Source organism: Sus scrofa, chromosome 7 (assembly GCF_000003025.6).
Source record: "Sus scrofa isolate TJ Tabasco breed Duroc chromosome 7, Sscrofa11.1, whole genome shotgun sequence".
NCBI lineage: Eukaryota > Metazoa > Chordata > Mammalia > Artiodactyla > Suidae > Sus > Sus scrofa.
Window position 1 is genome coordinate 10,178,616 of NC_010449.5, and position 24,951 is coordinate 10,203,566.

Below are 24,951 nucleotides of genomic sequence, written 5' to 3' on the forward strand. Positions count from 1 at the left end.
GAGTGAGAAATACAGCTTTGTGTGTGTTAGCCAGAGAAATGTCCAGGATCACCTGTTACTGCAGCACTTTCTATCCCATCCTGACTATTACATTACTATTCATAATTCAAAATAGTCAAATAGATCAAATATTTAAAATGAGAGGCTATTTACAATGTGATGCAGTGATAAGAAGGTATAGAGGGGAATGATTATATATATGTTACCTATATTATATATAATATATGTTATATACTGATTAGACATATATAATATATATGTAATATATATAACATATATAATAATATGTTATATTTATATATAATATATTGTTTTACTGCCATATCTGTGGCATATGGCAGTTCCTAAGGCTAGGGGTTGAATCGGAGCTATAGCTGCTGACGTACACCACAGTCACAGCAACACTGGATCCAAGCCACGCTGGCGATCTATAATCCTTAACCTACTCAGCGAAGCCAGGGATTGAACCCACATCCTCACAGACACTCTGCCAGGTTCTTAACCAGGAGAGCCACAGTGGGAACTCTTGATTATATTTTTAAGATGGTTAAAATACCAAACTTGAGAGCTAGGCTACACAGTCGAAGGTACATAGCCAAAGAACAAATTAGTGACCTGCCATAACAGATCCAAAAATATCCCCCTTCCATCCCCACCCCAAGGCAAATTACAGAGAGGGTGGAAAATGAAACGGAAAAATATAATAAACCAAGATGGTAGCAATAATGGTTTAATGGATGTTAGTCAACAATAAATTGAGGACTACACATAATTTGAATCTGCACCCACATTTAAAAGGGAGAAAAAGTAAAAACATGATTGGCATCAATAAATCTGGGTTCTGGCCTCAACTCTACCTTGATAACTTGCTAACTTGCCAACCTGCCAACGTGCTACGTACCCTGCACAAATCATTCAGCCCACTGACACCTCACTTCCCCAACCTACAAAATCCTAAAGAGAAGGAGTCAGACGGCAGAGGCCTGAATCCTAGCTCAGTCACCACCTTGTCAATGTTCTTACCCTTTTAGGTATGTTTCTTCCTATGTGGAATAAAGGTGATTAACACCTGTCTATTACGTTCTTGTCCATAATAGGTACTTCCTCTCCCCTTCATTTTAGGGCAATTCCAAGTCTAAAATTCAGATTCTAGTTCAACACGGTTATTTTACAAGCGAACGAGTTGAAAAATGGAGCCATTAAATAACCGGCAGGAAGCACATTCAGTAAGTGTCCGATTTGTGACTGAAGTCTCCCGACGTTGGACTGTCCATCCCTCGAGCAATCACTGGCTGCCCACTGGTGATGCTAAGCTTAATCATTAGAAGAACAGGCCTCCTTTCGTGGGAATTTCATTTTGCATAAATTATTCAATTTCCTATTTAGCCTGATGACATGGTCTAATTTCACAGCCGTTGAGTGAAGAGGTTGGTGTTTGCGGAGCAAGGCGGGTGGGAGGGGCAGCAGTACCAGAACTTGATTCTCCTTCCTGTGAACCCGAGGGTGGAGTAAAAGAAAAAATGTGAATAATTTTTTTTTTTTTTTTGTCTTTTTGCCATTTCTTTGGCTGCTCCCGTGGCATATGGAGGTTCCCAGGCTAGGGGTCTAATCGGAGCTGTAGCCACCGGCCTACGCCAGAGCCACAGCAACGCGGGATCCGATCCGCGTCTGCAACCTACACCACAGCTCACGGCAACGCCGGATCGTTAACCCACTGAGCAAGGGCAGGGACCGAACCCACAACCTCATGGTTCCTAGTCGGATTCGTTAACCACTGCGCCACGACAGGAACTCCGTGAATAATTTTTGATGCCAGGCCAGTAATAAGAATGCTGCTAACTATGATAGTCCATCAACAGCATGGATTGCGTTATTTTCTGTTATGCATGTGGTAAACGGTAATCTGAAAATAGGAAAATCTGAAAATGTTTAAGGAAGAAAAATAAGAGTGCCACCATGCAGACATTGTTCTCAGCCCTGGAAAAGGTCTGTTTTCTTTCCTATTGAGAGATCTGACTGCACACATTTGAATATACAATTGTATATCTTTTTTTTTTTTTTTTGTCTTTTTAGGGCCGCACCCGCAGCATATGGAAGTTCCCAGGCTTCGGGGTTGAATCAGAGCTGTAGCCTGCAGCCTATGTCATAGCTACAGCAACGCCAGATCTGGTCAGTGTCTGCGCCTACACCACAGCTCATGGTAACGCTGGATTCTCAGCTCCATGAGCCAAGACAGGGATAGAACCTGCGTGCTCATGGACACTAGGTGTGTTCATTACCTCTGAGCCACAATGGGAACTCCCCGAATATATAATTTTATATCTTGCCATTTAGCCTTAATATCATAGTGTAAGCATTTCATGTTATTTCATTGTTATAACACTATTTAAAGGCTGCGTAATATATCACTGAGAATGGCAGCTTGTTTATTCTTCTATTAACCACTGGGGTCGTTTCCGATTTTCTGCTATTACAAAAGAATTGTGATAAACATCTTTTTTTTTTTTTTTTTTTTTTTTGGTCATTTTGCTATTTCCTGGGCCGCTCCCGCGGCATATGGAGGTTCCCAGGCTAGGGGTCCAATCGGAGCTGTAGCTGCTGGCCTATGCCAGAGCCACAGCAACTCGGGATCTGAGCCGCATCTGCAACCTACACCACAGCTCATGGCAACGCGGGATTCTCAACCCACTGAGCAAGGCCAGGGAGCGAACCCGCAACCTCACGGTTCCTAGTCGGATTCGTTAACCACTGAGCCACGACGGAACTCCTGTGATAAACATCTTAATGGATAAAGGTTTCCTGTGCCTAAAGAACAGGAACAGCGCTCGTGACCCACAGTAAGTCTCTAAAAGGATTATGCTCTGCTTACACATAAACTGTCATTTATGACTTCCAGTGTATTAATTTTAAATGTATTATATCTATTTATATTTACAATGAGACCGAAGCCCTCAAAATTCCAGAAGTAATATGAGATGATTGTAAAAATGATGCGGAGATGAATAAGGTTGAAAACGAAGTTACCCCATCATGTCATTTCCTAGAGTAATTACTGTCTACAGTTTGTTGTATATTCTTCCAGATTTTTGATATGCATATACTGACATTTATTGCTGTTATCGTTAGTATTAGAAACATGCATAGCATTTTGCACCTTGCTTTTTTCATTTATTGTAGATGTGAAATATCTTGTCACACTGGCATGTCTAGATCCACTTCATTCTTTTTAATAGCTTCATGGTATGAACATAACACAATTTATCTCATCTCCTTTGATAGACATTTGGGTTAGTTTCAAGTTTTCTCCTCTTAGAAACAAAGCTGCAGTGAAAGTTCTTGTCTAAATGGTTTATTTTTAATGAGCATTGACTGCTGTGAAAATGTGACTTTGAAAATAATTGATGGCAAGATCAATCTCTCCGTGTGTGCTGAAACATACAATATTTAAACGTCATTTAAATTTTAAAACTTGAATTGAGTGTTTTCCATTAAAACCAGGTTAAAATCACAGCGATCTTTTCCTCTCAAAGAGGAATGAATCCTCTTGCTCCAGATGGGACATAAAGCTCCTTAAATTGAAATTCATTGCACGGGGGCTCTGATGGCCCTTAACAGATGGATGTACAATCTCATTTGGATGGTTATGTAATTCAGCGATTATCATGGAAGCCTTCAGATAGCCTCAGACAGAAGGCAGACCGAGTCAGGCTCTGCGGCAAAGGCAGGCGAAGAGGCTGTGCCTTCGCCAGTTTCTTTGCGTGTATTTATTTGCTAATGTCGATAAGACTAGAAGCTGAGATCTGAGCAGTATCACATAGTCTGGTCTCATGACTAAACTTGGGATCTCAGAAATCCAGCATTTGGATACCAGCTGGAATTCAAAGAGTTTCTTGAATGACCTTGGATCCTTCCATCTCTTTGAAGGTCTTGTTTTCAGAAGCTTGCCGGATAATGCCTCCGGTAGGAGGGTATGATACCAACATCTATTCATAGATATTTAGTGAGCTGCATGTGCCAAGAACTGTTCTAAATGATAGAGATACAGCTATCAACGAGATGAGAATCTATTTTCTTCATTTCCTTGAAAAGAGCGGTTGTTGCCTTCCTCAGCTGGAAGTAATCAACTCATCTACTTGAATTTAGTCAACGTACCCCACCGAAGTTTAGTCATTACGCGTTACATCTTGGTAATGCAGGCTAAACCATGGCAAACTTCTTAGCCAAATCAAATGACCTCATCCGAACCTATCCATTCAACGAGACGCTATTTCTCTTGCCTTGGATCATGCCTGTGTTGCTGAAAGTTAGCATTCATCTTTTCAACACACCCTAAAACCCCTTCCTCCATCCCCGTCCTCCTTCCTTCCTTTTATTTGTAACAGTGCCTCGAATAAGCACCTAGAACAGTGATGGGTCCATTGTAGGTGCCAAATAAATTTTTGTTGGCTAGATATCTACACACATTTACTGTCTAAACTTCAGACACTGGGAATACCTTTGGAAGATACAAGCATGAAAGACTACTTCTGCTTTCACTGATCTCATACCGACTTTGGAGATGGCATATTAGCCAGAAACAGGGTGGATCCTTCGAGCATTGTGCACACAGTGTGTCTTCCTCCACCTCCCCAGCTGCAGTGGCCATTTCTTCGATTTTTTCTTGTTCTATTCACCCACCCCAGACTTTTAAATTTGCCTAAAATTGACAGACCAGAGAAGCCAGAACTTTTTTTGTTTCTGTTTTTTGGTGAATCAGAGATTCCATTTTCTATCCTTTTTAAGGACGTCTTTGGAGGGCAGAACTGGTACATGTTTTATACTTATTACAAAAGCTGGTATAAATATTTCAGGAGACAATTGAGCTTTTCTCATTAAAGCCCATTCTTCTGTCTGTATGCAGAAGTTTCTAGCTGTGGAGTGAAAGTATTATTTCAAAATAATTGTGAAGATCCTAATTCCTAATTCCATGGTTACCATGACAAATGGACTTGGGCTATATAATAGGTTTTGATGAGCTTATTTTCTAATGAGAACAATGACAATTTTTGTTGTTAAAAAAATCCCTTAACCTAATTCGATCTGTTTTTCAACATGCTTTCAGTGAAAGGCCATGGTGGGCTAGACAAATCAGAATCAGTTTACTTTTCAGACCAATAGCATAATCTGTGAATCACTGTTCTCAGACAGATTTGTGCTAAGAGTTGCCAGATAATCTTAAATGTTCCTTCTCATGTTTCTGCATAATAGAAAAATCAACAAATCAGCAAAAATCTTTGGTACTTTCCATAGAAATTATATGTAACTATGCAGTAATGGATGTGAGAAATTTTCGTTTCCCTTTAGGTCACTTTTAATGTTCTACCCATAGATGGCAGCAAGTGACCACTCTGCTAGACCACTGGGCCTTCTAGCCCCTTCCTTTTTGGCTAAAGGTGAAGGAAGGAATGTGGACGCTGACAGATTCCATTTCTAAGGGATGCTTCATTTAGTCCTGTGAGATGCAGCTCCTCTCTTCCGAGCTGGAGAACTCTGGTCTGTTTTCGTTCTTCTTGTGAAGTTTCAGAGGAGAACCCCAGCAGCATTAAAACTGTGGTCAGGAGTTCCCGTCGTGGCGTAGTGGTTAACGAATCCGACTAGGAATCATGAGGTTGCGGGTTCGGTCCCTGCCCTTGCTCAATGGGTTGAGGATCCGGCGTTGCCGTGAGCTGTGGTGTAGGTCGCAGGCGCGGCTCGGATCCCGCGTTGCTGTGGCTCTGGCGTAGGCCGGTGGCTACAGCTCCGATTGGACTCCTAGCCTGGGAACCTCCATATGCCGCGGGAGTGGCCCAAGAAATAGCAACAACAACAAAAAAGACAAAAGACAAAAACAAACAAACAAACAAACAAAAAAACAAAACTGTGGTCAAGGCCAAATAGGGAGGGTCAAGGCTGGACAGGGAGGACCAAGGCCATGGAGGGAGGGCATGGGGTTGAGGGCGTTGCTGGATGTCCTGGTGCTTCTGCCTTCCGCCTTGACCCACTCATTCTGAAAGGGAAGATCCTCTGATAATTCAACCTCATTCATGCTCTTGGTCCCTTCGGCCCTGGAGTCCCTCTCTCTTATTTCCCACTCTCTCAGCAGCTTGTATGCTTGGGCAGCCCCTATCTGCATCTTGATGCGTCTCACTGGTTAGAGAGTCAACATGCAGGTGATTTTGCACAGAATCATTTAAAATAGGCATAAAGTGATTGCTAGGTGTGTGCCTTTTATTCTGTGCTTATTATTTGTCTAGCCCTATGTCAAATACTTTGCATAAAACTTCTCACAAGAGCGCTGGAAATTAGAGCATATGAATCTCATCTGACCAATGCAGAAACGGAAGTGCACTTAACACGCTCAAGTTTATAAATCTAGTCTAAACTGCTTTGGCTAGTTTAAAGAGGCCCCTTTTTGAGATGTGGTTAAGACCTTGACCGTCTCAGTCGGTATGTACAGATGACTTCCACGTGCATCATGAAAGATAGAAATGTTCTATACCCTCGAAGACCTCACAGTGGGTAGGCTTACACACATCAAAAAGACATCAAAACAGCAGAATTTGAGAAAACCCAAATCATGGCAAGTAGGGCCTTTGAAAGCTTACGGAATAAAAGTTTTCATAGAAACAAAAGAGGCTTGGGTAGGAATGGAAGCCATACAAGAGCCATGTTGAATGCAAGGTGAAATCGCCTATTCTTTCAGTTCCCTCGATTAGTATAACATTAAAAACACGGCTAATGTCCTCACCTTGTGAGGGCCAAATCTATGAACTGGATTGTTTTAAACTCTCAAGGGAACCTAGGATCTGGTTCTGCTGTAGCAAGATGTATTTTATGAGAATCCATAAAAGAAGCAGGTGCAAAGATGCTTGACACCATTAGTTAATAAGGAAATGTAAATCAAGACCGCAGTGAGGTACAATTTCCCACCCAGGAAGGATGGCTAGTATCAAAAAGTCAGAAAACAACAACTGTTGGTGAAGCTGTGGAGAAGGTGGAAATGCTCGTGCACTACTGGTGGGAATGAAAAATGACACCACCACTTTGGAAAACAGTCTGGCAGTTTCTTGAATGACTGAAAATAGAGTTATAAAAGGACCTAGTAATTTCCTGCCTTGATTTACACCCAAGGGAAATGAAAAGGTATGTTCACACAAAAACTTGTATATCAATGTTTATAGCAGCATTGTTCATAATAGCCAAAATACGGAAACAACTCAAACGTCCATTGATTGATAAATGGATATATCCATACCATGGAATATTGTCCACCAATAACAAGCAATGAAACACTGAGATATTACCACAGGGATGGACTTTGAAAACACTAGGCTTAGTGAAAGAAGCCGGTCACAAAAGACCTCATGTTATGGTTCTGTTGACATAAGATGTGCAGAATAAGCAAATCTATAGAGAGAGAAATAGATTAGTGTTTGCCTAGGGCTAGGGCTAGGATGTGGGGGAATAGGGCAATAGTTAAAGAGAATGACATTTCTTTTCAGGGTGATAAAAATGTTCTAAAATTGATTGTCTTGATGGTCGCGCAACTCGGGAAATACACTGAGTCATATACTTGAAGTGAGTGAATTGTATGTATGTGACTTCTATCTCAATAAAGCTGCTAAAGGAAAAAAAAGCAAGACTCCTTCGTCTGCTACAGCTCCTTATGTAGAACTTTGCCAGCACTTTACATATGTTAATTCTTGTGATCTTCACAACAATCTCATGAGGTGAGGGCGTTAATCTTCCCTTATTTTATAAGGTTACTTAGCTGGTCATAGGATACATGAGAGTCACTTGGGTAGAACTAGGAGGCTCTGAATCTCTGCTTTGAATCACAGGTCAACCTGCCTGTAGGAGAGGAAAACTTTGTGTGCCATCCCCTGGCTAAACCTTTCCTCATTTACTATTGGGGGTGGGGAAGGGCACACTTAGGGTGGAGCTGACACAAAAGTCCCATCTATCGTCCATCTCTGGGACTCCCCATTGCATGCTATCGCCCAGGTGCAAAAGGGTTAGCAAGGACAAAGTCTGAGCCCTGTGCATACACAGAAAAAGAGTTTTTCCTTCAACTTGATTGTCATTATGTTTGAATCTTGGAGCAGAGGTAGGTCAAAACACATAGAAGGTAGTGGAGTATTACAAAGAAGAAAATGATGGAGCAGGCCATAAAATTGGTTGGGGATTTGGGAATTTATGAGAGGCAAGGTGAAATCTTATGCAAGCATGTTCATGAAACAGTGCCCGTTTCATTCTTCATTATGTATTATCAGAGGATTTCAAAGCCACTAAATTTGCAGAAAGGTCTTGCCTGACGTTAGAGTGATTCTTTTTTTGATAGGAGGACCTATCAGGTATCCCACACTTCGCTCTGGGTTCACCATTAGATCTTGTGAGGAAGCGGAGAAAGACAGGAGAGCAGAAAGAGACCTGGACATTCTGTTAAGCGACTTAAAGGCAAAGAGTCTCGAAGAAAGCCTTCTGAATAAGCCTATGACCCAGTTTCCCATCGCCGGTCCTCCTCCTAGCAATCTTTCATGCGATATTCTCTTACTTCCCTTAATCAGCCTTGTGTTCCTTCTATCTCTTCACAATATGAGTGGTTATTTGGTCCAAGGTCTTCTGTGTTTGCTTTGAGCCAGGACTACCTTTCTGTTCCCTGCCATTTTTGTCCTCCTCCTTGAATGGCGCAATTGCTCTGTTCGTTCCCATCGCTGTTTCTTGAATGGCTCAAGATGGAGCAGAGCTTCCAAGAACACTGCCTTACAGTGGATTTGTAGCCTTACAGTGGATTTGTAACCTTGCTGGTTTCCACTGGGGGAACTTCTATGTCTGTGGGCCATGTCAGATTGCAACACATTCACAAGAACGTGGCTGTGAACATGTGAGTGCAAGACACCGGAGAAGAGCAACCCATGAAAAAAATAAAGGAAATTCGAGGTGAGAAAGACCAACCAGGAAAGGAAGACTACAAGAGGCATACTTCGAAGCCATGATAAAAGATAAACGACAGCTGTAGTCAGGCTAGCAGGAAGTGACAAAGGCTGGGGGACTCAGTTTGAATGAAAGCTCATGGTGATGGGCAGATGGAGAGGAATTTTCCCACAAGTTTGGATAAGCCTCCAGGCCCAGTAATTATACATAAGCCACAATTTGATTTTGCAATCAATGAGAAAAGAATAAATAGTGATCGCCTTCCAGCTGATTTTAAATAAACATAAATGTTTTCAGTAACTCTGTATAAAAATACCCAGGACAGTGAAACAAACTAGAGCTTAAATTAGGAAGACATTCTTGGTCTTTTAGACTCAACCCTTCATCATCATCTGTTCAGATGATGATAATAATGATAATAATAATGACAACAGTGTGTTATTGTTATTATTTTATTTTATTTGGTCAGGATTAATCTCTGTGGAAAGACCTCCTTTCACTCTTATCAGCACTGATTTATTGCTCATCAAGTACCTTCTCGATATTGAACTAGATGAAGAGCAGTGCACAGCATTTGGCAGGTACAGTGGGTTGCCTGTCCATCAACTAGTTCCTCTTTTTCTTGTTCTCAGAATCCGTTTCTCTTTTTACCTGACTAGGTGCTCAGCTCCATCAGATGACATCATTGGCATCTATCAGTCATGGCTTTAGAATCTCCCTTTAGCAGGGATTGGCCCAAGGATGAGCATGTGACCCAATTCAGTCCACTAAGACTTAGGCTGCTGAGGGATTCTGGGAAAAGTACTCCTTCCTGATTAAAAGGCAAAATGAGAAGGGCCTTTGGTCAAACCCCATTTCTTCCTGTTTGGATGTAACTGCCTGAAGACAGAGACCTTTGCAGCCATGTCAGCCATTTGGGGACAGTGTCAACTGAGCAAGGAGACAGATATGTTAAGAACTGCCTTCCTGCAGAATTGCCTTGGAGTTCCTGCTATGTTGCAATGGGATCCACAGAGTCTCTGCAGCACCAGGATGCAGGTTCAATCCCCAGCCCAGCTCAGTGGGTTAAAGATCCAGCGTTTTGGCAGCTGTGGCATAGCTCCCAGCTGTGGCTCAGGTCTGATCCCTGGCCTGGGAACTCTGCATGCCATAGGGAGGCAAACAACAACAACTTTGCTGAATTATCTTCTTCTAGGTGTTTGTTTTATGAAAGAAACAGTTTTATGAAAGCTTTTAAACAGTTATTTCCTTCCTTCTAGTTGAAGGCATTCTACCTGCTCGAAGTCGCTGTGGTTTGAATGTTTGTATTCCCCCCAAATTCAAATGCTGAAACCTACTGCCCAGTGTGATGGTGTTAGGGGGTGGGGCCTTTGGGAGATGCTGAGGTCATGAGGGTAAGCTTCACGAACAGGTTTAATACTCTTAAAGAAGAGACCCCAGGAGTTCCCGTCATGGCACAGTGGTTAATGAATCCGACTAGGAACCATGAGGTTGTGGGTTCAATCCCTGGCCTTGCCAGTGGGTTAAGGATCCGGCATTGCCGTGAGCTGTGGTGTAGGTTGTAGATGCGGCTCGATCCCGCGTTGCTGTGGCTCTGGCGTAGGCCGGTGGCTACAGCTCCGATTGGACCCCTAGCCTGGGAACCTCCATATGCCATGGGAGTGGCCCTAGAAAAGGCAAAAAGACAGAAAAAAAAGAAAGAAAAAAAAAAGAAGAGACCCCAGGGAGATCCCTTCGCTTTCTGCTGAGTGAAGTTAGAAGCAGATGGCTGTTTATGTCCCGGAAAGTGGGCCCTCACCAAGATGAATTTGCTGGCACCTTGATCTTGGACTTTGCTGCTTTCAGAATTGTAAGAAATAAAAGTTTCTTGTTTAAGCCACCTAGTATATGATATTCCTAGTCCCCGAATGGACTAAGACACAGGTACTTTTAATAATTGAACATTTTGCTGCCACCAACTTGAAAACAGTCAAGACGAACATCTGGGATGTGTGCCATTCGTTTGCCCCAGTGTCCCCCCAACCCCCACCCAACCCCCCGGCTGGGCTGTCTTTCTACTCTCTGGCATTTCAATCACTTCAATCATCTGATTTTGTGCACACGCATTCCAATTTCACAAATAAAGTCCCTGAAGAGAAAATAAAACCAAATTAAAAGTTTGCTTAAGCAAATTGATCCTATAAAATCCTTTTGGAGTAAAAGCTGATGAAACGCTAGGGTGTTCAGGGCTGTTAAGCAGGGCAAAAGTCCAAGAAGGAAAATAACCTCCCACAAAAGAAGCCCACAGGAATAATTAGGGACACAGGGAAGGAAGCTCAGATTGCAGCCCCAAAGCTGGGCTTTTGTGCCAATAAGAGCGCCTCCAGAGCAGTGAGAGGAGTTAATTTCCAGACATTTTACAAATTGGCACCTCTTCAGTCTATCTTCACCCCAACAACCAACCACCACCTCCCACACCAAACAGAGAAACAAAACACATCCTTAACGAGCACGCTCAACAAAACGCCACGGCAAATGACCCTGGTGAAGTCACACCTGGGCTGGGAGTTCTCCGAGGGACGAAATACTTCATTCATTCATTCAACAAACAAACTGCCAATGGGAGGCAAGACACCCATGCATAGAGGAAAGAAGCCATGCGAGGGGCCAGGGTGGATTCAAAGAGAAGACACCATACTTTGTGGTTCAGGAGTTTCTATTCCTGATATATGCAAATATCACCCTAGCTCAAAATGCAGGGTAGTAAGCTCTACAGGAGAGAGGCAAGGTCGCGTGCTTCGGGAGCTGCTAGGAGGGAGAGATCTATTCCGCCAAAAGGATAAGAAATCCCGTCAATGAAGTGTAGGCCTCTGAAGTGAGCTTCCAAGAGTGGGTGGTATTTGAACCTGGGGCAAGCTGGAGAAAAGGGCACTTTTTTGAATACATCTGTCGCTAGGGAAGTACATGATATTTTAGTTCAGCTGTGGCATGAAGACTGTGTAGCAGGCATTACGATGGGAAAAGCAAGTTAGTGCCAGACCACAGAGAGCAAAAGAATTGGATGGAAAAGGATGTCTTTCTGTGGGCAATAGGGAGTTACAGAGTGTTCAGGAGCAAAGCATGACTGTTCAAAGCTGTACTTTAGGAAGATGAAGCCAGGAAAAAAGATTAAGATGATACAAGTTGAGGGGTGACTGAGGGTCACATGGCCACTTAAGAAGCTATAATGGTATTTCCGAAAAATATATATATAGTAAAAAATATATATAGTAAAAAATATATATATATAAATATAAAATATATATAATATATAAATATATATATATAGTAAAGTCCTGACTAGTTATGAGAATGAAGGTGAGTGGGAGGAGGGTGGGTTTGAAACCTAAATAAAAAAATAAAGTTGACAGAATGCGGCAAATCCCCAGAACGCAGAGAAAGAAGCTGGCCTGGGGTTTCCTCTCTAATGTGAGTTTCTGAAAGGACCAAGTACCCTCCCAGGCGACAGGTTTTGTTTTCATGAAAATCAAACTGTTCTAATGAATGTCTTTCCTGTTAAATGAGTTAACTGAAGCCCCTTGTGACTCCACGATCTCCGTCAGCCTACACAACAGGCAGCTTTAGAGGATTCCTGGCTTGCTGCCTTTCTCTGGCAAAGCTGTCATTGAGGAGGCTGACAATGGCCCTGGTCTTGGCGACACTGGATATCCATCCATGGGAACCTGGACTGGGACCAGGCAGCCTCTTACCTTCCAATACACTTCATTATTAATCACATTCTGCTTTAATATTTGCTCAGCTCTTTCGAAGGCAGTTTCATAGAGAATGTCAAACAGCATTCAAGATAGGGTGTGTGTCTGTGTGTGTGGTCCTTAGAAGATTAAAGTCCCAGCTCTTCAGCTGGAAGGACAAGGGTCCCCTCAAGCTGGTGCTCTTAAGAGTCCCTAGGAGGTGGGAAAATCCAGGAGGAAGCAGAGTTAGGCTCTGTATGATCCTGTTCCCCAGGAAAGGATTTTCCCAGAGCTAGATTTTATCATCCTGGGATTTAATTTTACTAAAGAAAATGACTTTTCCTTACAAAAGTCCATACAACCTGGTCTTTGCTCCCGTCCCAATATCATTTCTTGCCACCAGCCCATAAACACTCTGAATTCTGGCCTCACCGAATCAAGGTCTCAGAACTTGATATGCTGGCTCAGCACCTCAGCGCCTTGCATCTGCCGTGTCCTCAGCCTGGAATGACCTCCTTCCTTTATTACCTCCGGAGCCAGTGGGAAAACTACCTCCTTGGTGGCCCTGGGGCCCAGAGCCTGATCCGCAGACTGTCACAGAAGGTTTGCAGCTGGCGCTGCCTTTGACTGCCACCCTCCCCTACGCTCCGCACGCTGCCTTCCCTCAGGGCTGCAGGGCTGCCTCTTCCTCAGCTCTGCAGCTCTGGCCTCGCCCAGAGATCGACATGGAAGGAATAAAACCTCTGAATTGGCTCATGCTCATCATCAGCAAGACAGGTTGGTGGCTTAATTAGCGGATTATTCTTCTCTTGATGTATCTGTTCTAATTTTTAAAAAAATCAGTGGTTTTTCTCTCTCATTACAAGTTGACCTATTTGGCACATCTCCTGGCTGTCATCCAGCCCCTCTGCTGATTTAAATTTCTACAAGTATCCTGGTACAACTCTTTTGTTGGTGAGAACATGAAGCCACTCGAATGAGTTCAAGGGAAAGAAAAGTTTATTATAAAGACGTGGCTATTTTACAGCATCCAAGGCCAGAAAACAATCCAGTTCCCTGTGAACTAGAACTCAGAACTGGAAAGCCATCCTTTCAGAACCCGTTCGCCAGGCGTTTATTGAGAGCCCATCACGCCCGGGTGCTGTTCTAGGGCCAGAGGGGGGGTGCTCAGCATGAAAGGGCCAGGCAGGTCCCTGCAGTCTGGGAGATTGCATTTTAGAGGCAGGGTGTTGGACGAAACACATGGAAACAAACGACAATTTTAGAAGATGGTGTTTTGAAAGCAATAAAAAGAGGGTAATGATATGAAAATGAGAAACTGGGTGCTATTGCAGATTGGGTGGTCGGGAAAGTTTGCCTTGAATGGGTGCCATTTGAATGGGTGCCACTTGGGTGGGTAGCTGAAAGACATGGGGGAAGTAGATCTGGGCAGGGGACTTGGACAGGGTGCTCTTGATGTGTTGAGAGAACAGAAAGAAAGCCTGGGAGGCTTTGGGCGTCTCTCAGGGGTCACGGAACTCTGACCTCTGTTCCTCTCTTTGCAGCTGCCTGTCCTTGTTTGTCCTGGGGTCAGCATGGTGGTCAGCGCTGGCCGTGCATCACACATCCCAGCTCTGCCCACTTCCACCCATTGTCTCCACCTCTTCTTTCAGGGGAGAAAATCTAATTGGCCCAGGTCATCTCCCTCAACACAGGGCAGGCCAGGCAGCCTTGGCCCAACCCTCCCCCTCATCCTGGAGGAAACCCCTTCGTAAGACTCCTCTCCCTTCTTCCTCCATAAGGCCTCTTTAACCTCTTCAATTCTCCCCATTGCCTCCACCAACACCTCCCTCTGAGCCCAATGCAAAATCATCTCCCCCTGAGCTACTGAACCGAAGCTACTGAACCCACGTGTCTCTCTGTTTTTGCCTTGCTCACCACAAACCCATTCTCCAAAAACTAGAGGGATCTTCAAAAACTGCCAGCAGGGGAGATGTTCATTCATGGTGATGGTGCAAGCTAGAGACTTTGGGGTGGATTTTTCAGACTCTAACTCCCTGTTGGAAAATTTGATACACCTCTGGGTTCTGCAGATTCTTTGGTTCTGGGAATGGTATGGAGGCAGAAGAACACTGCAAACTCCCCTTCTAGCCCAATATCTTGAGATTAACTGAAGCTCACCCTTGTCTGTGTAGCCTTGATCTTGTTCCCTGTTCTAATAACTGCATCCTTCCTCTCCACGAGCTTCCCCACACCTGCCCTTATTTCCTTCATGGACCACCTGCCTGTAGTGCCATTATTAACCATGGACCATGGCATTGTTGACGAGAGATCTTGTTCTGCCCACTAGAACAGCTTCTTTCTGGGAGCTGCATCTGTACCTGTTGAAAACTCCCTGCACTCTCTGCCCAGGGCTGCCTGATTTAGCAAATAAAGAGAGAGTATGCCCAGGAGTTCCCTGGTGGCCTAGGGGTTAAAGATCTGGCACTGTCACCGCTGTGGTGTGGGTCTCTGCTGTGGCTCAAGTTCGACCTTTGGTCTGGGAACTTCTGCATGCCATGGGCTGGCCAAAAAAAAAAAAAAAAAAAAAAAAAAAAAAAAAAAAAAAAGATAGAGGATGCCTAGTTACATTGGTATTTCATAGAAACATAAAGAAAAAATATTTTAGTGTCAGTAGGTCTCCAATATTTTGTGTCCTGTATTTTATCTGGTAACTCTACCCGCCCTTTGCCTGGACTCCTCCCCACTTCACTGAGCAGAGTTTGTGTCCCACCTCTGCTCCTGCTCAAGCTGTCCAGTCTGGCTACAGTTCACAAGCCTGCACCTGGTTATTTCTGTGCCTGTCCAGCAAAGTGAGGCACACTCTCAGAGCGATGGTGAGGTGTCGTGGAAGACCACGTGCATTGCTCCTCCAATGCACCTCCTCCACAAAGAGCCTGTCTGGTCACAACCCCCATGGCTTTGATGGCACGGAGTTCTTCATTTATAGTGTTCAAAAGACCTACTCAACGAGAGGGCCTTTCAAATCATCTTACTATTGCAATGATGTGTACAGTAAATGGTTTCCCTTTGATATCTGTTCTAGTCTCTCACTTGAAAAGTATTACAGCATTAGCGCCGCGTAGACCCTTTGATCAGTGAGCTTTCCTGAACAATCTAATGCAAACTTACGAAATCCTTTATGGGGATAAGGGCAAGCTGCATGCAATACCCTCGTTTTAAAGACAGGAAACTAGAAACAAATCATTTCCATTCTGCTAAGAGCTAATTTGCAGCTGTGTCAGGGATCAATAAGCAAATGAACTATGAATTTAAAATATAATGTCAGAACTGGTTGGTATTCTGACATATTTTTTGCCACTGGAATGAGGTAAGGTGTAAGCACTGAGAAGAACTGATGCTAGCAAGCCGTGCAAAGAGAAGTGAGCCTCTATTGATGACCGGGGAAAAGGAAGCGACCTCTTTTATCCTAAGTCTCTGAATACAATATCTTTGAACACAGTCCAAAGTTTGTTTAAAACAAAACTTATTTAAACCAGATTAGAGCACATCAAAAGTTCACTTTAATGGGATCTGGTCAATACCAAATTATACTTTTGGCTGAGATATTATCTTGGATCTCTCCGCAGGGAGCTCTTGGCAAAGAACTGCAGTGTATTTGTTTAAAGCTCTGTTTCCCAGCCATTTTCCCCATCGGCAATAATATGTATATATCTTTAATTGGGCTGCACAATAAACACCAGGGGCTAAGGAATGAGGAATAAGCCAGTGCCATCCAGTCCCATCTCCTTTTGTCGCTATTCCCCAGGATTTTTACAGGATACATTTCTTTACTAAGCAGCGAAGTTCTCACACTGATAACTGATGTGTCAGATAGCTCTGCGGTTAAAGGCATCACTGCTTCCACTTATTGACATTTTTTTCTGCAATACCTGGTTAAAGGAGCAAGGTAATTTCAAAATTCATCTCATCTTTGCGGAATGGATTGCCGTGAAGTAGTCCTTCTTCAGCTCTATAAGCAATTATGGAGCTCTTTGGCATTGGTAAGAAAGCTGGCGAGAACCATTTGGTAATCCATGGTCTTTAGTCAACCTACGCATTATACAAAGTACTCATTTCAAGTTAAGTGACATTCTTTTTTTTTTTTTTTTTCTTTTTTAGGGTTGCACCTGCTGCATATGGAAGTTCCCAGGCTAGGGGTCAAATAGGAGCTGCAGCTGCCGGCCTACACCACAGCCACAGCAACGCAGGATCTCAGCTGCATCTGAGACCAGATCTTGCAGCAATGCCAGATCTTTAACCCACTGATTGAGGCCAGGGATAGAACCCTCATCCTCATGGACACTATGCCTGGTTTTTAACCTGCTGATCCACAATGGGAACTGCCTAGGTGACATTCTTGTTGTTTGGCTGCATCTTTTACTTTTCTAAGAGAATTGCTATGATGCAGGAATTGATTCACAGAGCTCATTTCAAGTTAAGTGACATTCTTGTCATTTGGCTAGAGCTTTTATTTCTCTAAGAGATTTACTCTGATGAAGGAACTGGGAATGTTAATTGGAGCCTTTGAAACAAATATGATGTAAACTCTGGTGTATGGCCACAGGTTTTCTGAGTCCATGGGACCCCTATACCTCTTGGAGCAAGGCTGTCTTACCACTTAGGAGCAGTGTATGAAGGGGTGTGTTTTCTCAACTTGTGAAGCTATTATAGTCGACATTTGCCTTTTAGAGCAGACTTGCCTAGTGTTCTGCGGTGGATACTGGGAGAAGAGGAATTTGTGAATTCTTTTTTTTTCTTTTCTTTTTGTCTTTTGGAGGTTCCCAGGCTAGGGGTCGAATCAGAGCTGTGGCCCCCGGCCTACACCATAGCCACAGCAACACAGGATCCCAGCCGTGTCTGCGACCTACGCCACAGCTCACGGCAACACCAGATCCTTAACCCACTGAGCCAGGGATGGAACCCAAGTCCTCGTGGATGCTAGTCCAGTTCGTTAAGCACTGAACCATGACCGGAATTCCTGAATTTGTGAGTTCTGAATTTTTAGTTTCTGTAGACTCTGCAGGATTTTTTTTTCCCCCTAAGCCTTCTGAATGGCTGGAAATGGGTTTTTCTAATCAAATTTTAAATTTTTTTTTTTTTTTTTTTTTTTTTTTTTTGGTCTTTTTGCCATTTCTTGGGCCGCTCTCGCGGCATATGGAGGTTCCCAGGCTAGGGGTAGAATCGGAGCTGTAGCCACCGGCCTACGCCAGAACCACAGCAACGCGGGATCCGAGCCGCGTCTGCGACCTACACCACAGCTCACGGCAACGCCGGATCTTTAACCCACTGAGCAAGGGCAGGGATCGAACCCGCAACCTCATGGTTCCTAGTCGGATTCGTTAACCACTGCGCCACCACGGGAACTCCAAAAAAAAAAAATAAATAAATAAATAAATAAATTTTATCCATGAAGATAAGACAAACAGAGGTATTTTTTTTTTTCATGTGTTTTGACACGTTGTTAGGAGCTCATTAAACAATGTCAGAACGTGACTAGAAAGCAGGGTCAAAGAAGATCTTGTAATGAGAGAATATTGAAGTTTGTTTTTTCTTTGCTTATTCCCAAATTCATGGCTTAATGGGACAAAACGTATTTGAGCTCAAGCTCTCAGATAATTTAAAGATATTTCTTAGTGTGTCGTGCTTAAGAATCTGGTAATTTGGTTACAAAACAATTGTGTGAACTTGGGCACTGTGTGCAATACATATTAGTTATTACTATGACATATAATTGAGAAAGAAATAAGGATTGGGGAAGGCAAATTCCAAATTATGAAATAGGAAAAATTTTATACAAATGCTTCCGTAAGGATATCTTACTTATTTTACATATTAGGGCTCTGACAATAACATACAGAATATAAACCACTTGAGGATATTTGTTGCATTTTGTTAAACCTGGAAATCTTATTTATCAAAGTGAAATTATTATGAATGCTGATGTGGTAATTGAACACTCCCATTTATTTTGCTATTTTAAAATGGATCAGAATACCTCTTTGATAGTAATTTTCTTTTTGGCTGCACCTGAGGCATGTAGAAGTTCCTGGGCCAGGGATCAAACCCGAACCACAGCAGTGACCATGCTGGATCCTTAACTGCTAGGCCACCAGGGAACTCCCAGATGGGGATGATAATTATATAACCAGCTCAAGGGTGAGAAGAATTAAATTTTGATGGCTCGGTCACAGTGTCAGTCAGCTTACTTAAAGGAAGATGAAATGTATGTTATAAATATGGACTAACTTGAATGGAAGGTTAATAGAATAAGTGACCGATCTGACAAAGTGTAATAAAAGTGTATTCTTTTATTCAGCACTGTATATGGTCAGGCATCGTAATCAGAATTTTTCATAATTCATTTATCTTATTCTTATCACCAACTCAATGAGGTAAGTTCATTATAATGCTCATTTACCAGATGTGGAAACCGAGGACCAGATGTATTAAACTGCTTGCTTGAGTCATGTGGCTGGTAAATAGTAGAGCTAGGATTCAGGCCCAGGTAATCTAACTTTAACATATGTGGTAAAATTTTTCTAAAATATAAGCAAATGAGCTACTATTTGTATATAACAATTTTCTAATAAGTTGAAAATATCTAACACAAATTGCTATATTATGGCACATGTATGAATTGGGAAACATTAATGAGGTAATTATAGCCTGTTTGAACTAAAAGTTAACTTTGGATTTCTTGAAGATTTTTAGCCTAAACACTAGTTTTAAAACGTAGCTGTCCAATATGCCATGTATGTAATTTTACATTTTCTAGTAAGCATGTTAAGGTGAAAAGAAATGAATAATTTTATTAATACATTTCATTTAACCCAATATATTAAATTTATTTCATCATGTGACCAATACAAGGATTATTGATGCAATATTATACTTTCGGAGGGCTATTGCTTTCAAAAGTCTTTGAAATTGAGTGTGTATTTTGCACTTAATTGAATATGTTTGTTTGGACTGGCCACATTTCTTTTTCTTTCTTTCTTTCTTTTTTTTAAAATAGTTTCTTTGGAGTTCCCGTCGTGGCACAGTGGTTAACAAATCTGACTAGAAACCATGAGGTTGCGGGTTCAATCCCTGGCCTTGCTCAGCAGGTTAAGGATCCAGTGTTGCCGTGAGCTCTGGTGTAGGTTGCAGACACGGCTTGGATCTCATGTTGCTATGATTCTAGTGTAGGATGGTATCTACAGCTCCGATTGGACCCTTAGCCTGGGAACCTCCATATGCTGTGAAAGCGGCCCAAGAAATGGCAAAAAAAACCCCAAAATATACTTTTTTAAAAAAAATGTATTATTTACGTATTTATTTGTCTTTTGTCTTTTTACCGCCGCATCCGCGGCATATGGAGGTTCTCAGGCTAGGGTCGAATCAGAGCTGTTGCTTTTAGCCCACACCAGAGCCACAGCAACACAAGATCCGAGCCGCGTCTGTAGCCTACACCACAGCTCACGGCAAAGCCGCCGCCGGATCCTTAACCCACTGAGCGAGGCCAGGGATCGAACACGCAAACTCATGGTTCCTAGTTGGATTTGTTTCCTCTGTGCCAAGATGGGAACTCCATGCACTGGCCACATTTCAAGTGCTAAATAGCCATGTGGGGCTAGTGTCAGCTGAACTGGATGACGCATCTCTAGAAGGTCTTGCAAGGAAAGTAAATTCATTATCTTACGTATTTCCAAAAACAGCGAGGAAAAGAAAGGCCGGTTGAGCATCCATACAGTAATTTCTCACCTCTACTACCTCCATTTCTAACTTAACTAATTGTTAAGTGAATGGCTGCCACCTAACCTGTTCCAGTGATATACCCTGGCAGATAAGGTGACAAATTTTAGAAGGATGGTTCCTTACAATCCTAGATTTTTGCATAAGAGCTAGAATAGAGTAGACCTTAAGATAAAACTAAATCTCCTTAGGAAAAGCACATGTCTATGACAATACCTCACAGAATAAGGCAAAGTCAGGTCATGAAGGAATTCACTAAGTGTCGGTTCAGTGGACTTTTCCAAGTCTTCAGCATTTGGGGGCTGGCCAACTCAATAGCTCTTCCCTGTTCTATATTCAGTTTTCAACCACAAATTGACGTATGAGTCAACAAACATTTATTAAGGATCTTTCTTATTCCTCACTGAGAAATCCTTAATATATACTCACTGGAAAAAAACATCAAACCAACCCATCAAAACTGAATTGTATATAACTCTTCAATTCTTAATGCTTTAGTTTTAGTGAAAACCACCATTTCTAAATCTTTTTTTAAATTGAAGTATTGTTCTTTGTTTTTTGGCTGTGCCCATGGCTTGTAGAAGTTCCCTGGCCAACAATCTAACCCAAGCCATAGCAGTAGCCAGAGCCATAGCAATGACAACTCCAGGTTCTTAACCTACTAAGCCACCAGGAAACTCCCATGAAGCACTGATGATTTACAATGATGTATTAATTTCTGCTGAATAGCAAAATAATTCACTTATCTATAGATAGATCTATACATATATATACACTTTTTAATATTATTTTCTATTATCATAGGACATTGAATATAGTTCTCTATGCTATATGGTAGGATCTGGTTGATTATCCCCACCATGTATTATAGCTAGCATTTGCTAACCTCAACTTCCCACTCCATTCCTCCCTCAACCTCTCCCCCTTCGCAACCACAAATTTGTTCTCTGTGGATAACCGCTATTAACAATTAGGTGTTAATTTTTCCAGACCTTTGTCTATGTGCCTATGTCTATATTTCTGCCTAGAATTTTTTTTGTACAGAAAATGAATCACTCTACTAATGTGGTTCTGAGGCCTTTCTTTTTATTCAATAAGAAATCATTACCTTTCTATGTATTTTATATAGTTTGCTCTTTTTAATGGCTGCATAGTATTATATGGCACGAGTGTGCCAAATTTAATCACATCACGACTGACGGACAAGTTGTTTCCCATTTTTGCTATTACATAATTGCTTCAATGTATATCCTTGTACATCTGTCATTACCCTCTATATTTCTGCATGACAAATTTCTGAGAATTGCGATAGCTGTGTGGAAGGTATGTACATTTAAAATTTTGACAAATACCATCCAACCACTTAACAGACTGTGGGGAAGACCTTGTCTCTTGACTTCATCTGGAAGTACCAATGTTCTCAGTACAGGAAACTGGCCAACCTTTCTGAGGAACAAGCTGTTTCTATTCTCCACCATCAAATGACTCCTCTATTTTCATTAATTAATGTGTGGCTTCAGTTAGTAATAACATTTGTTCTGCTTTATGACTTCTCATAGGTAGCAAACCCAGAACACCTCAGCTATGGTGAGGTTTTATTATTTGTTATTGCCATTCCTTTGGTGATTCACAAGTGCCAGAAGATAAATGCCATTCCCTGGGGTGAAATGGAGACGCTCTAGGTTTTGGGATCAGTAAGTGATCTTTCAAGAAAACAGTATGGCTGATGACTCACCCGGTGGTAGCTGTCCTCCAGCTCTGTCCTTCAGAGGAAGCCTTACTGTGGGTGTGCTAGTACTTTTCCCTCCATCTCCAAGAATTTCCATAGGAGAGGATGCCTGGCATGTGCTAAGCTTAGCCTCACCCTTGTCTTCTCCGGAGCACCTTGGCCTGCAGTGCCTGGTCGGGGCTTGGGGCTTGGCACAGAATAAGGCAGCGCTCGCGGTAGATGCTTAGCAGTCACAGCCAGTAGTTAGGCAGTGGGAGCAGCAGAGATTCACAATGCAGCCTGAAAGTTGTATTTTAGCGTGTGAGGTTACAAGTGCATCCTGTGCCTATAGTAAACAAGAAAGCCCCCTCCCCCCTCTTTCCTACTGGGTAGAGCGAGCCCAGACCCGCCGAGGAGAAGCTTGGTAAAAGCGGGGGGGGGGGGGGGGGGGGAGAGGAGGAGAGGAGGACGCAGGGCTCCGCTTGGCAGCTCCAAGCCCGCTGCGGCAGTGGCAACAGGAGCACCCGGGACCAGTTGCTCCACACTTATCAGTTTGCACTGCTTTCTCCTCTCGTCAGTGAATTTCCATTTTGTGGGTGCAGCTCCATAGAAGAAAGGCGTGGTGTGGGGGGCTTTGGAACGTCCAGTGTGGGAAGCCAAATGGGGGTGCCTACTAGGATGGAAATAGGATTTGGCCCCGGGCTGGCTCCTCTCGCCCCCATTCCCCTCTTGCTGGGGTGAGACGAACGCTTTGGCGAAGGAGCCCGAGAGGGGGTGTGTTTGTGGTGCTGGCGGCCCGGGGGTGGTCCTCGTCCCCTCGGAGCAGCCACGCTGCTGAGGAGAAGGGCGGGGGTCCCGGAAGCAGCCCGACGGGTCCCGGACGCCGGGTGCCTGGGGTCCCCCCGGGCCCGGGGCCCCAGGCGGTTGCTATGGTGACGCAGGGTCGGCGGCTCCGCGCGGCGAAAACAAAGCCGCCCGCCTGCCCGCCCGCCCGCTCCTCGCCCGAGCTCCTCCTCCGCCGGCGCCTCCCTCCCCTCCCAGGCGCCGCCGCCGCCGCCGCCGCCGCCAGAGCGGCTCCCCGCCCCGCGCCCAACGCCACCGCCAACGGCCACAGCCACCGCCGCGGGCCAGGTAAGGCGAGCGCGCCCGCCGCCCGGGGGCTCGGGCCGGGCGCCGGGGGTGGGGGGCCGCCCGCCGCGGGGAGCGGGCGCCGCGGCCCGGCTGCACCCGAGTCCCTGAGGGGCGCGTCCCCGCCGGGAGACGGTCTCCGCCGCGCCCGCATCCTCGGACGGCGCCCGGGGTGCGGCGGGGGCGGCGGCGGGCGGCGAACTTCGCGGCGGGCGCGGGCTCGAGCCTCCTCCCGGCGCGACCGCCGCTCCCGTCCCGGCTCGGCTGGACCGCGTGCGCGGCGCGGGGCTGCCCCGAGCGGCCGGGCGCTCGCGGGAGAGGCTTTGCGGCGCGGCGGGGGTGCCTCCGCTCTCGTCCTGCTCGCTCGCTCTCCTTTTTGTGTGTGTCTGTTATCGAGGCTTTTTAGAAACCAACAAAAAAAGGTATGAAAATATTTACCTTTGGACTTTTGGTGTTTCCTAGTTGACTCTCTTTGAGGATGGGGTGATGCGAGGGTCGCCAGGGGAACTCACGACAGTCTCTGAAAAGTGACCCAGGTTTACAAGCCCGGGACGGACTGGAGCATTTTGAGGTGCTTCCGAAGTTCATTTGGGTTGTGAACATAATTGCCTTTATCTCTGGAAGGTGTGTGTCACTAAATGGGAAAGGTACACCTGTTTCCCATCCAGCAATCCCAGCGTTAATAGGACCAGTACTTTGTAAATGAGCTCCCTGGCACCGGTGTCGTGGCTGTGGTTAATGCAAGGTATTTGGTCGTGCTTTAAGGAATTGGAAAATGCTTTGCGTTTCTCTGTGGAAGGCATCAGTCCAAAGCACCTCTGGGGGCAGGTATCTGGGCGGTATTTGCATCTGTTTATGAGTGTGATGAGAGGGTTAGGAGGCAGTTGCCAAGGGCATATGAGTACTGATTGGGGAATTGCTCAAGTTATGGGTACCCTCCTCCTCTCTCAGTGGCCCCAAGCTTTACCATCCTTTTAGGATAGTTTGTCGCAGACACAAAGAATGGATTAAAAATAGGGTTGTGAGAGCTGGCTTATTACTAGGTTTCTAAGTCTGTTCATATTTGCTGGTAATTTTAAGTAATGTCACTTCGTTAGAAGATTGTATTGGAAACCAAAGAATTGAATTGGAGCAACAATTTGCAGATTATTTCACAGTTGGGTTTGTTGCTAAATGGAATTTTACCTGTAGATTCACTGAAGGCTCTGCTAAATACTCTTTGATAATGATAATAAATGGTACTTTGATTAAAATGCAGTCGATATGTTTTGAGGAGATAACCAGGAGAGAAGAATATGTACTTTCTCATTTAAGCATGAAAGACAGAATATTGAAGCCTGAGTATGTTATATAGACACAATATAGTTTCATGTTATATGCAAAAAATGAACATTTTTGTGGTCCTTCAGACCTTTGTTAGCAGTTCCAACATTCAAGTGCAAGGATTTTGGACCTGATTTTCAGCCACATGGGCCCCTCACTGTGAGTTCTAGCCTGAGCAGTTACATTTGTGGCTCTTAGTTTGAAGACTGGGAATAGACAGGCTTAATTCAGCACAATAAGGACTCATGTTTTGCCTTTGCTGCTAGCTCTCACAAGGCACAGGATTCATTATAGTTTGGCATCTTTAAAGCTGTATTGCTTTCTGCCAAAAAATAAAGTCAGTATATACATCAGAAGTAAACAGTCATGTATAGT

General features: G+C 43.9%; 1 protein-coding gene and 1 long non-coding RNA gene across 4 annotated transcripts in view; one reads left to right on the plus strand and one right to left on the minus strand.

Moving 5' to 3' along the window:
* On the minus strand, positions 575-24,169 carry LOC106504323. Its single transcript, XR_001297706.2, has 3 exons — positions 23,692-24,169; positions 22,153-22,425; positions 575-1,489 (listed from the first exon to the last, which is right to left on the minus strand). It is a non-coding gene; the product is annotated as an uncharacterized LOC106504323 (long non-coding RNA).
* Positions 13,091-24,951, plus strand: part of RNF182 (ring finger protein 182) — a 66,064-nt gene continuing 54,203 nt past the window's right edge. Inside the window, exon 1 of one of the 3 annotated variants that reach the window (XM_005665588.3) lies at positions 13,091-13,439. The gene's annotated coding sequence lies outside the window, so the exon portion shown is untranslated. Of the gene's footprint in view, positions 13,440-22,586; positions 23,257-24,951 lie in introns of those variants that run through there. The other 2 variants (XM_005665584.2, XM_013977437.2) reach the window with 2 other exon arrangements.